The sequence below is a fragment of the Nuphar pumila genome, chromosome 10, assembly GCF_984573655.1.
Source record: "Nuphar pumila chromosome 10, dmNupPumi1.hap1.1, whole genome shotgun sequence".
NCBI lineage: Eukaryota > Viridiplantae > Streptophyta > Magnoliopsida > Nymphaeales > Nymphaeaceae > Nuphar > Nuphar pumila.
The window spans coordinates 38,452,644-38,465,813 of record NC_143258.1 but is presented as its reverse complement, the minus strand read 5'-3'; positions in this window follow the sequence as shown (position 1 = coordinate 38,465,813).

The following is a 13,170-nucleotide window of genomic DNA, read 5'->3' as shown; positions in this document are numbered from 1 at the left end:
GACGAAAATCGGTCGTCGCATAATCCCGGTTGCTAAAATGTGATAGAATTTATATGTCATCAATTCATCGCTAATTAGTGACGGATTAACGATGGATAATGTCTGTTGCTAATCTATCACTAAATAAGGACTGATTTGGTTTTGCGAAAGAATGTATTTCGTCGTTAATCAGTCACTAAAATTTAACGATGAATATGTATCCATCGCTAATGTCTATCGCCAATTGAGCAAGGGATTAGCGACAGATTAAATTCTATCACAAAACATCGATTGATTTAAATTGGCAACGGATATTAGCGACAGATAATATATGTCGTTAATCCGTCACAAATTTAAAAAAAAAAATTTAAATATGAATATCGAGAAAAATTCTCGTTATACAATTTATATAACCTGTGTATAAAAAATAAAGTACACATAAAAAATACATATACAAAGCAGGTGAAACAAATTTAACATAAGTTATAAGTTACAGTATAATCCTTGCCAAGTTTTAATTAGTTACAAGTATGTGAAACAAATTAAACAAATGAATCTAATCATCGCCAAGATTTAGGGCATCATCATCTTCATTGTCTCGATCTGCCCCTCCATCCATGCCTTCATCAGCTCCTCTACGCTAATCATCTCCTGCATCCTAAAAGAGAACCGAAATGTTAGTATTGATAAATAAATTAAATATAATGAAATAATTTATATGCAATGCACCTAGTCTAATGCAATCAAAGTAAATGGCTGAATGACACATAGACTAGCAATAAAGTGAAGGACAATAACAGAATTCAGATATGTGTTTTAAGACTGACAAAAAAAATTTATAGTGATTCAATCATGCAGATATGTGTTCTAAGGTTGTCAAAAAAATGTTACAGTGATTCACGCATGCATATAATGTTTATAAGTTGTCAAATAAATGTGTTACATATCACAATCATCCATATATGTGTTATAAGGCAGTCAAAAAACTTTCATAGTGATGAAATCATGCTTATATGTGTTCTAAGGTTGTAAAAAAACTTTCATAGTGATTCAATCATGCATATATGTATTCTAAGGCAGTAAAATAAATTCATAGTGATTTAATCATGCATATATGTGTTCTAAGGCAGTAAAACAATTTTATAGTGATAAAATCATGTTTATATGTGTTCTAAGGTTGTCAAAAAACTTTTATAGTGGTTCAATCATGCATATATGTGTTCTAAGGTTGTCAAAAAACTTTTATATTAATTCAATCATGCATATATATGTTATAAGGCAGTCAAAAAACTTTCATATATGCTAATATCATGCTCATATGTGTTCTAAGGTTGTCAAAAAACTTTTATAGTGATTCAATCATGCTCACATGCGTCCTAAGACAGTCAAAAACCTTTCATAGCTATTCAATCATGCATATATGTGTTTTAAGGTTGTCAAAAAACTTTCATATTGATTCAATCATGCATATATGTGTTATAAGGCAGTCAAAAAACTTTCATATATGCTAATATCATGCTCATATATGTTCTAAAGTTGTCATAGTGATGAAAGAATGCTTGTATGTGTTCTAAGGTTGTCAAAAAACTTTCATAGTGATTCAATCATGCATATATGTGTTATAAGGCAGTCCAAAAATTTTATAGTGATGAAATCATGCTTATATGTTTTCAATCATGCATATACTAACTTGAAATTTAACGACATGAAACAAATTACATTAATCTTTATACCTGATAGGCAAAATAGCTCATATTGAATTCAGACGAAGTTCTCCTGTCCTGAAAAAAAAATTGCACAACTCATTATAGACAAGGTTGGGAATGGCTTCATGTAAAAAGTCACGCATTTTGTTCTCAAGACGCTAACAGACACCATCCCAAGACATAGCAGGGTCAATCGAACGATGGGAGTTGATGCTAGCGAGAGAACTCTGAGAGCCCTGCCTGCAGGAGGCAACGACTGATGTGGTGTTCATGTTACTCCCAAACCTGAACACACGACCCTTTTTGGGTTCACTGGTTGCAGTCATCTATGCTGCAGGATCAAAAGGAGGATTCTGAGTGGAGTCATCGCCATATCGCTCTACCATCTGTTGCTCGTATAACTCCTACAAAGTAATGATTATAATATGAATTAATAATTAAGAATTACAATGTTTATGATAATGTAATTCATAGTAACTTGTATATTATAATATTTATTAATACAATAAATACATACCGATATCGCTTTCGCCTTCTCTGATACAAACTCTCATGTGCTCTTACGTTTATGTGTTTCAACAAACACATCCTTGTAAGGCACAATGCCTTTTTTTTTTGCTTTCTACAAGGTTAAATGATAAAAAAAATTAATTAAAAAGTATACATAAATACTTATAAATTTGACAATATATATTGATGAGTTACCATTTTCTTCTGGTGGCTCCCAAAAGTCCTAAATTCACTTGTATGTAGATGTGCATCGGGCATCTTCGCTCGATTTTATGCAGCCTTTGCTAAGTGGTTTTGAAATTCATTGTTTGCCCACTTATCGCACATTCTCTCCCAATAATCTCTCCTGATAGTAAAAGGATCATGGCCCTTCCACTACAGTGGATCATCTATCCCACCAACTGCTTTTATTGTTGCAGTCTTCATATTATGCAGCATGTCGGCAAATCGATTGACAGTCACCTTCTGCCAAACTACCCTCGCGTCCTTCTCCTCATTTGCAGTCGTGAAGCGATGCGGAGCCTACAAATACTTTCAGAAAGTTAACACACATGACTATAATAAAAAATTAAATATGAAACATATTAGTTATGATAAACGATTACATACCATGAACGAGGACAATAATATGTTCAACACCTCCTTCGGGTACTCTTTTTATTAAGCGACCGGTCTTGAAAAATGCTGCAGTAGTGACTTTCTAATTTCTCATACTATTTTTTGTGGCTCGAACCTCACGTTGTACATGAATTGATACACATTAGAAATCGACTGTTGATATACATTATTTATAAGATAAATATTGGACAAGTGACAATGAAATACTTACGGTCGACTATCGATATATACTATTTGAATGAGTCATCGTGTGTCAGACTAATAATACCCCCCATATAGGTTTGTCTAACATATCATGGAATGCTAGGGGAATCAATTGTTGCATGATAACATGATAATCATGGCTCTTCAACCCATATAATTGTCTCTCGTCTATCTTTACAACCCGAGCAATGTTAGAGACGTATCCATTTGAAAATCTCAACTATCTCAACCATTGGCATACCTGTTTTACTTGATCTGGTCCAAGCGCATACCTTGCCTTTGGTTTCAGTACTTTGCCATTATACACTTTGAGTTCCAATTCTAGTCTTTTACATATTACTTTTAAATCCATACAGGCCTTCGGATTATCCTTCATTTTTCCTTTAACATTCATTACCGTATTAAACACATTATCAAACATATTTTTTTTTACATGCATCACATCTAAATTTTGTCATATCAATAAGGTCAACCAATATGGTAGTTCTCAAAATATAGATTTCTTTGTCCAATTGTGATCCTTCACAAATCTAGGGAAGGGCCCCGCACTACGGGCATCTATCAGTTCATATGGAAAGTATCACAATCATCTTAAAATCTCTATGCCAGACAATCGTGTAAGTAGACCTTCTATTTCAGTTGTGCCTGCTTTGAACACATTTCTTTGTCATCGAAATGGATGGTCGCTGGGTAGAAATTGATGGTGACAATCAAACCAACACGGCTTTCTTTCATGCATCAATGTAAAAGATTTTGTATCCTCCATGCAGTATGGACATGTCAACCTCCTATGTGTGCTCTAACCAAATAACATACAATATGTAAGGAAGTCACTAATTGTCCATAAAACAACAGCCTTCATATTGAAGTTTTGTTTTTTATGGGCATCGTACGTGAGAACACCATCATCCCACAATATTTTCAGTTCATCAATCAATGGTCTTAAATATACATCAAGATTTTGGCACAGAGACGTCGAGCCAGGGATCAATAGAGACAAGAAATAATTTTGATGCTTCATACACAAGCTTTGAGGAAGATTATATGGGGTGACAAATACTAGCCAACACGAGTATGGGGTTGATCTACCCCCAAATGGATTCAATCCATTTGTACATAAATTGAGCCTAACATTTCTCACTTCTATTACGAAGGTCTGATGAGTATGATCAAAGTGCTTCCAAGCTTCTGCGTTAACAGAATGTCTAATCTTGTCTTCATCATGTCGAACTTTATTTGCATGTCATCTCATGTGTGTAGTTGTCCTCGAAGATATATACAATCGTTTCAATCTAGGGGTGAGAGAGAAGTAGCGGAGCAACTTGTATGACACTTTTTTTGACCTCGTGCTATCATTGCCCCTTGTCTTTGGCTTGAACTGAGGATGCCCATATGACGGACATGATCTGCTATTTTCTTGATCTTTGAAATACAACATGCAACTATTTGGATAAGTATCTATCTTTTGATACCCCATACCTAAAGCGTTGACCATAACCTTCGCACGATAGAAATTTTGTGGCAACTTCTCATCTTTGAGCAACATACTCTTCACAATAGAGCACAGACGGTCAAAACATGATTGACTCAAATTATACTCGAACTTCAAATTCATTAGTTGAAGAACTACAGACAAGATAGTGTGACTCTCGCAACCATTTCAAAGTGGTTCATCAGCATCTCTAAGTAAATCATTAAATCTACTATCTGCATCGTTTGTTGCTTCTTTTTCTACCCCAGTTTGTACATCACTAGAACCCATAGCAGAACCCAGTTCTGGTCCTACAACATCAAATATCAAATCCACATATGGATTATCGTGCACCACATCCATCCGTGCGTCAAAATTAGTTTAAAATTCTTCACCATAAAGCATTCAATTCTGATAATCACTCACAAAACCTTTCCTATATAGATGATGTCTAACGTCATGAGATTCTACAAATCGATTGTTCTTACACATCGTGCAGAGGCACCTGATCCGACCTATGGGATCCACTGTACTGACACTTGCCATTGCAAATTCAATAAAACTGTCAACACCATCCATATATTCAAGCGATACCTCATTGTCAACTATCCTATGGTACATCTATTCATGGTTTGCAGTCATTTTGTCCTATGATGGTACGGATATTATCCTAACAAGTTAAAAGAAAATCATAAGAATACTATGATGAAGAAAATATCTAATTTATCATGCATTCATGATGAATATAATGATTTAATATATATCACACACACACACACACACACACACATATATATATATATATATATATGATGTCATTCAATCACAAAAACTATGGTGCATGCATTGATAACTTAATATTTTCATGTGCAAAATCACGAATGACTTGAATGTATCGTAATACTTGATGTGAATTATTTGAATGTATTGTATGACATATGTTATTTATTAGAATATGGTTCGTGGAGGTTACAGTGGTCGCTCATCCAATAGTAGTCAGACTCAACCTTCATCTTCACGGGCTTCTGTGATAGGTATATCATTTAACTAATTGGATGCTTGATTAGTTCAAATGCGCATTCTGCGAATTTCTAACGTATTTTTTTACAGATGATGTTTCGCCTATACACGACCCACCTGCACCAGTTGATCACACAAGTCAGAAGCCAACACAGGAAGCAGGGTCTTCTCAGTCTGGCACAAGAAGACTCATTCGAATAGTGTATATCGATAATCGACCATAAGTATTTCGTTTTCAATTATTGCATATCTTATAAATATTTTATATTGATATTTACTGTGTACCAATTCATGTGCAGCACGAGGTTTGAGCCACAAGAAGTAGTACGGGAGATTATGAATTCACTTCTTCAACATCTACCAGGACCGGTTGCTCAATGGAAAGAGTACCTAAAGGAGGTGTTAGACAAATTGTGGTCCTCATTCACGGTATACAGTTGTTTCTCATAGTTAATGTGTTTCATATTTAATTTTTTTAAGTCATGTCTACTAACTTTCTGAAAATATTTATAGGCTTTGAATCGCTTCGCAACGACGGTGGAAGAAAATGATGCAAGGAAGGTGTGGCAGAAGGTGACTGTCAATCGATTTGCAGACATGCTGCACAATATGAAGACTGCAGCAAAAAAAGCATCTGGCGTAATAGATGATCCACTACAGTGGAAGGGCCATGGCCCTATTACTATCAGGAGAGATTATTGGGATGAAATGTGTGATAAGTGGGCGGGAGATGCATTTCGAAATCACTCTGCGAAGGCTGTACAAAATCGAGCGAAAATGCCTAAAGCCCATCTACACACAGGTGGATCTAAGACATTTGGGAGCCACCTGAAGAAAATGGTAACTCATCAATATATAATATTAATTTTATAAGTAATGTTATAAACTTGTGAACTAAATCTTTTGTCCTTTAACTTTGCAGGAAGCAGAAAAATGAGGCAATGTACCATATAAGGATGTGTTTGTTGAAACACATAAACGAAAGACCACGGGAGTCTTCGTATCAGAGAAGGAGAGAACGACAACGGTATGTATTTATTCTATTAATAATCATTGCAATATGCAAGTTATCATAATGTTATCATTAATTATTAATGCATACTTCAAACATTATTTTGTAGGAGGCATATGAGCAACAGATGGTAGAGCGATATGGCGATGACGCTACTCAGCATCCATCATTTGATCCTGCAGCATGGGTGACTGCAGCAGGTGAACCTAAAAAAGGTTGTGTGTTCGGGTTTGGGAGTAATATGAACACTTCATCAGTTATTGCTTCTTCCAGTTACGGCTCACAGACTTCTTCCGCCGACATAAGCTCCAAGCAGCAGCCTATTCTTTCCGGTGATAATGTACGACAGATCATTAAGGACACACTGAATGACTACTTCCATGACACTGTCGCCTCCTTTTTTCGAGATGAGTTCAACAGTTTTGTGCTGAACAGGGGATCTTCGATTGCAAGTCCCTCTCAGGTATAATCACATATTTAGTTTTTTGTATGCCTTAGAACACATATGAGAATAATCGAATCACATATATAACTTTTTGCCTACCTTAGAGCACATATGAGCATGATAGAATCATATATAGAGTTTTTTGTCTGCCTTAGAGCACATATGAGCATGCTATAATCACATATAAAGTTTTTTGCCTGCCTTAGAGCACATATGAGCATGCTATAATCACATATAAAGTTTTTTTGACTGCCTTAGAACACATATGAGCATGCTATAATCACATATTCAGTTTTTTGACTGCCTTAGAACACATATGAGCATGTTATAATCACATACTCAGTTTTTTGACTACCTTAAAACACATATGAGCATGCCAAAATCACATATAGAGTTTTTTTACTGCCTTAGAACATATATCATTCATGATAGAATCACATATAAAGTTTTTTGCTTTGCCTGCCTTAGAGCACATATGAGCATGATAGAATCACATATAGAGTTTTTCTGTCTGCCTTAGAACACATATGAGCATGCTATAATCACATATTCAATTTTTTGACTGCCTTAGCACACATATGAGCATGATCGAATCACATATATAGCTTTTTGTCTGCCTTAGAGCACATATGAGCATGGTAGAATCACATATAGAGTTTTTCTAGCTGCCTTAGAACTCATCTGAGCATGATATAATCGCATATAAAAAAATTTTAATGCCTTAAAACACATATAATTCATGATAGAATCACATATAGAGTTTTTTGCCTGCCTTAGAGCACATATGAGCATGATAGAATCACATATAAAGTTTTTTTATTGCCTTAGAACACATATGAGCACATGATAGAATCACATATAGTGTGTAATTTATTTCATTATATTTTGTTTATCAATACTGACTGTTCTTTTCTTGTGTAGGCTGCTAGCGATAATCAGTGTAGCGGAGCTGAAGGGACAGATAAAGGCAATGAACAAGAAGACGCACAAAATCTTGGCGATGATTAGAGAACTGTGTTTAAGAAGTTCTATTTTTTTTTTCCAAATTGTAATTGTTGAATTGTAAATAATTAAACTTGTTAATTTTAAGGTGGAACGATTAATTGTTGTAGATTCCTTTTATATGAAATTTTATGTGTAGTTTATATTTTATTTACAGGAAATATAAATTGTACAGGAAATATAAATTATACCATTCTCGGTATTTAATTTTCAAATAAATATTTTTATTTTTTTTCGTGTTTGTGACAGATTAGCGACTGATGTTTCCGTCGCTATGCATATAAATCTAGCAACGGATGTAAATCCGTCGCCAAATGAGGTCGTCGTTTAGTACCGGCGGATTGGCGATGGAATACGTCGCTCGTTATTCTGTCGCAATTAGCGACGGATCGGGCGACGAATTTATTCTGTCGCCAGTTAGCGTCAAAAAATTCATGACGTAAGCATATTGTCGCCTCATCGTCGCTAATCCATCTCTAAGCCAGTTAGCGACGGAATGTGGTCGTCGCTAATCCACTGCTTTGTTGTGGTGTCTCTGAAAAAAAAAGAACAAGGAGGGGGACGAGCCCATCCCTCACATCCCGTAAGACAAAGAGACAGGGAGGTGGCTCGGCTCCTCCCTGATGAAAAAAGAACAGAGAGAGGGTCGAGCCCCTCCCTCCCATCCTGTAAGACAGGGAGGTGGCTCGGCCCCTCCCTAACGAAAAAAGAACAGGGAGGGGGCCAAAACCTTCCCTCGCATCTCATAAGACAGAGAGATAGGGAGAGGGCTCGGCCCCTCCCTGGCGAAAAAAGAACGAGGGGGTCAAGCCCCTCCCTTGCATCCCGTAAGACAGAGAGATAGGGAGATGGCTCAGCCCCTCTCTGGCTAAAAAAGAACAGGGAGGGGGCGAGCCCCTCCCTGGTGAAAATAGAATAGGGTGGGGGGCAAGCCCCTCCCTTGCATCCTGTAAGACAGGGAGGGGGCCGAGCCCCTCCCTCGCATCCCGTAAGACCGAGAGATAGTTAAGGGGCTCGACCCCTCCCTGGTGAAAAAGGAAACTGAGGGAAAGAAAGGGGCTTGTCGGCCAACAAAAAAAGGGAAAAGAGAGGGGAGTCGGGGGTTACCTGAAAGGAGCCAACATTGGTGTTGATAGATAAGAGAGACCGGAGTCGGGAGAGGGAGACGGGGTGAGGTTGGAAGGGGGTTGTCGAACGGGGCTCGCTAGCCAAAAAAATGGTGAGAGCGAAAGAGAGAGGAGTGGAGGTGAGAGGTGGACTAAGTCGAAGGGGGAGGTCAACGGACGACGAGCGGTGGGCGACCGACGACGAGTGACGGGCGATGAGCGACAGGTGGTAGGCAACAGGCAAGGGATGAAACAGAAATGGAAAGAAAGGGGCTCGCATTAGAGTTTTACGGGGGAAATTAGCGATGGATGGTAGGTGACGAGCGACTAGCAAGGAATGAAATAGAAAGGGAAAGAAAGGAGCTCGCATTAGGGTTTTACGGGGAAAATTAGCGATGGATTAGTAATGGAAAAATTCTGTCACGAATTTATCGCTAATTAGCGATGGATTTGTGATAGAAAATTTATATTGTTGATCCATCGCTAAAGTTGCGATGGAGTTTGAGACAGAATTATTATGTCGCAAATCCATTGCTAATTAGCGACGGATTCACAAAAAAAAAATCATCGCTAATTCCGTAAATAATTTGAATGTTAGCGATGGATAGTTTTCTCTAGTTAATTCGTTGCAAAATTATGACGGAAAAAATCTATCACAAATTTTCATCGCTAATTAGAGTTTTTCTTCTAGTGAGAGGACTGTTGGGAGGCCACCCCAACGGATCACTCTATCTTCCAAAAGGCTTTAATTGTTCATGTTAATGATAAACTTAATCAAATTAAAATAAGATAATTAACCTACATTAAAATACAATCCAGTTACAAGAGATGAGTCTATTATGCTGAAGGGATTTTTGGAGAGATATGTCTCAAATAAACCCCTTACAGGTTTACAAAAGGACTCTTTGAAACCAAAATTTGGATATGAGAAATCTTAAGCAAACAAGTGTGCAAGAAAATTGAGAGAATTACTTCACAGTGTAAGAGGGTTGGAAAGACTGACGATCCAGAGCGTAATTGAGCATGCTTCAAACCACCAAATCCGCATTTCCGCATACACTATTTCTTACACCAATGTCATTCATCGATATGCACCGATTAAATCAAACAAAAAAAGGTTCCATTTAGGAGATGAGCATTTCAGTCATGGTGGTTTGGATGCCGTTAATCTTTGGGACACTTTCTAATATACAATCATGGTCGTCCCTGACCTGATCGATCAAGAGGTTGGTCTAGCCCAGCCATCAACCTCACAAACCACATGTTTTCTTACGAGAAGTCAAAGACAGCGGCCAAGGGAGGGTGGTGTATGTTCTCCCCTGATGATTCACTGAATCCTACGTCTGTGTTCGAGGGTCTGAATGAGCACCATGTATACAAGCACATGGGGTTCGTATTCCCATGTATGTTGACATCACTTAGCATTGGAGTCTGGTGTGGTTGCAAAGACTTAAGTACCCTTTCTTGTTATTCTTCTCATAAAATGACGGTTTGAAAAAACGACAAAAATGCCCTTCAATCAAAAAAGAAAAAACAAACAGTTCAAAAAAAGGACAAACATGTCTTTCATCCAGAAAGTCGAGGATGATGTTGACTCTTCAAAGTCTACACAGTGAAACGAACCTTAATCGTTTCGTTGATGCTGATCCGGCGAAACGATGGTGAGTCGACGATCTGATGGTGAGCCGGCGATCCAATGGTCATCCGGCGAAACGAACCTGAGCCATAAAAAATGTCTGTTTGAAGTTTTCATCGTCATCTTCTTCTTCTTTCTTCTCCGTAAAACACTGTAAAACCCTCTCTCTCTAGAGAAGAAATCAAGGGAGGCAAAGAGTTTCCTCTGGAGAAGGCCATGAACATCAACCCTCTCACTCTCTCTCCCTTCTCTTTCTACTTCTGTGCACATCCAATAGACGATCCTACATTACTCTATCAATCATCGACAGACCTACACACTGACTGTAGCATCATTCAACTTGATGAGTTGTGTAGCCTGATTCATAGTTTTTGCCCTTACAGGAGAGGGTTTGGGGGCTCCTCTCAGCGTGGGTAGCATCATTCGACTTGATGAGTTGTGGAGCCTGATTTAGAGTTTTTGCCCTTACAGGAGAGGGGTTCGGGGGGTCCCCCCCCCCCCCCCGCGGGTTCAGGAGGGTGGGGGGAGGGGGGGGCTTCTGGTAGGGCGCTCGGGGGGCAGTGCCCCCCAGACTAATTTTTTTTAGGGCCTTGTATAATTTTTTTATTTTCTTTACCTCTTTTAACTATCGAAAAAGAGCAATAAAGCGTTTTGTTTAATCGTGAGGCTCATGTTTCCTTCGGTTGTTTCTTGCTCGAGGTTTTCGTAACACCCCTTCCCACGATTTTTTATTTTTCTTTTTCTGTTTCTTTCCCACGATTTTTTTCAATGACTCCCCTACAACGAATTTTAGTGTTGTCGGGTCTCCAACAAGCCCCACAACAATTTATAGTATTTTTCGGTCTTTCAACAGTGATTTATAGTATTGTCGAGCATTCTTACAACGATTTGTAGTGTTTTCGGGTCTCTAACAAGCCCAACAATGATTTATAGTGTTATCCGGCCTTCCAACAACGATTTATAGTATTGTTGGGCCTTCCTACAATAATTTGTACTATTTTCGGGTCTCCAACAAGCCCTATAGCGATTTATAGTGTTATCCGGCCTTTCAACATCGATTTGTAGTATTGTCGAGCCTTCCTATAGTGATTAAGCATTTTGTTTAATCGTGGGGCTTGTTGGAGACCCGAAAACACTTCAAATCACTGTAGAAAGGCCCCACAATACTACAAATCATTGTTGGAAGGCCGGATAACACTATAAATTGTTGTGGGGCTTGTTGGAGACTCAAAAACACTACAAATCATTGTAGGAAGGCCCGACAATACTACAAATCGTTGTTGGAAGGCCAGATAAGACTATAAATCATTGTTGGGCTCGTTGGAGACCCGAAAACACTACGAATCATTGTAGGAATGCCTGACAATACTATAAATCGTTGTTGGAAGACCGGACAACACTATAAATCGTTGTGGGGCTCGCTGGAGACCCGACAACACTAAAAATCATTGTAGGGGAGTCATTGAAAAAATTATGGGAAAGAAACAGAAAAAGAAAAATAGAAAATTCGTTGGAAGGGGTGTTACGAAAACCTCGAGCAAGAAACAACTGAAAGAAACATGAGCCCCATGATTAAACAAAATGCTTTATTGCTCTTTTTCGATAATTAAAAGAGGGAAAGAAAATAAAAAAATTATACAAGGCCTGGGCCCCCAGCCAGGGGTGGCCCCCCCGCCCGCTGACCGCGCAGCGGGACCCGCGCCGGGGGGGCGCCCCCGAACCCCCCTCCTGTAAGGGCAAAAACTCTAAATCAGGCTCTACAACTCATCAAGTTCAATGATGCTACCCACGCTGGGAGGAGCCCCCAAACCCTTTCATATAAGGGCAAAAACTATGAATCAGGCTCCACAACTCATCAAGTTAAACGATGCTACCCACGCTAGGAGGAGCCCTCAAACCCCCCTTCTGTAAGGGCAAAAACTCTGAATCATACTCCACAACTCATCAAGTTGAATGATGCTATCCATGCTGGGAGGAGCCCCCAAACCCTCTTCCTGTAAGGGAAAAAACTCTGAATCAAACTCCACAACTCATCAAGTTGAATGATGCTACTCATGCTGGGAGGAGCCCTGAGACCCCCCTTCTGTAAGGGTAAAAACTCTGAATCAGACTTCACAACTCTTCAAGTTGAATGATGCTACCCACGCTGGGAGGAGCCCCCAGACCCCTCTCCTCTAAAGGTAAAAACTCGGAATCAGGATCCACAACTCATTTAGTTGAATGATGCTACCCACGCTGGGAGGAACCCCCAAACCCTCCTCCTGTAAGGGCAAAAACTCTGAATCAAGCTCCACAACTCATCAAGTTGAATGATGCTACCCACGTTGGGAGGAGCCCTCAGACCCCCCTTCTGTAAGGGTAAAAACTTTGAATCAGACTCCACAACTCTTCAAGTTGAATGATGCTACCCACGCTGGGAGGAGCCCCCAGACCCCTCTCCTGTAAGGGTAAAAACTCTGAA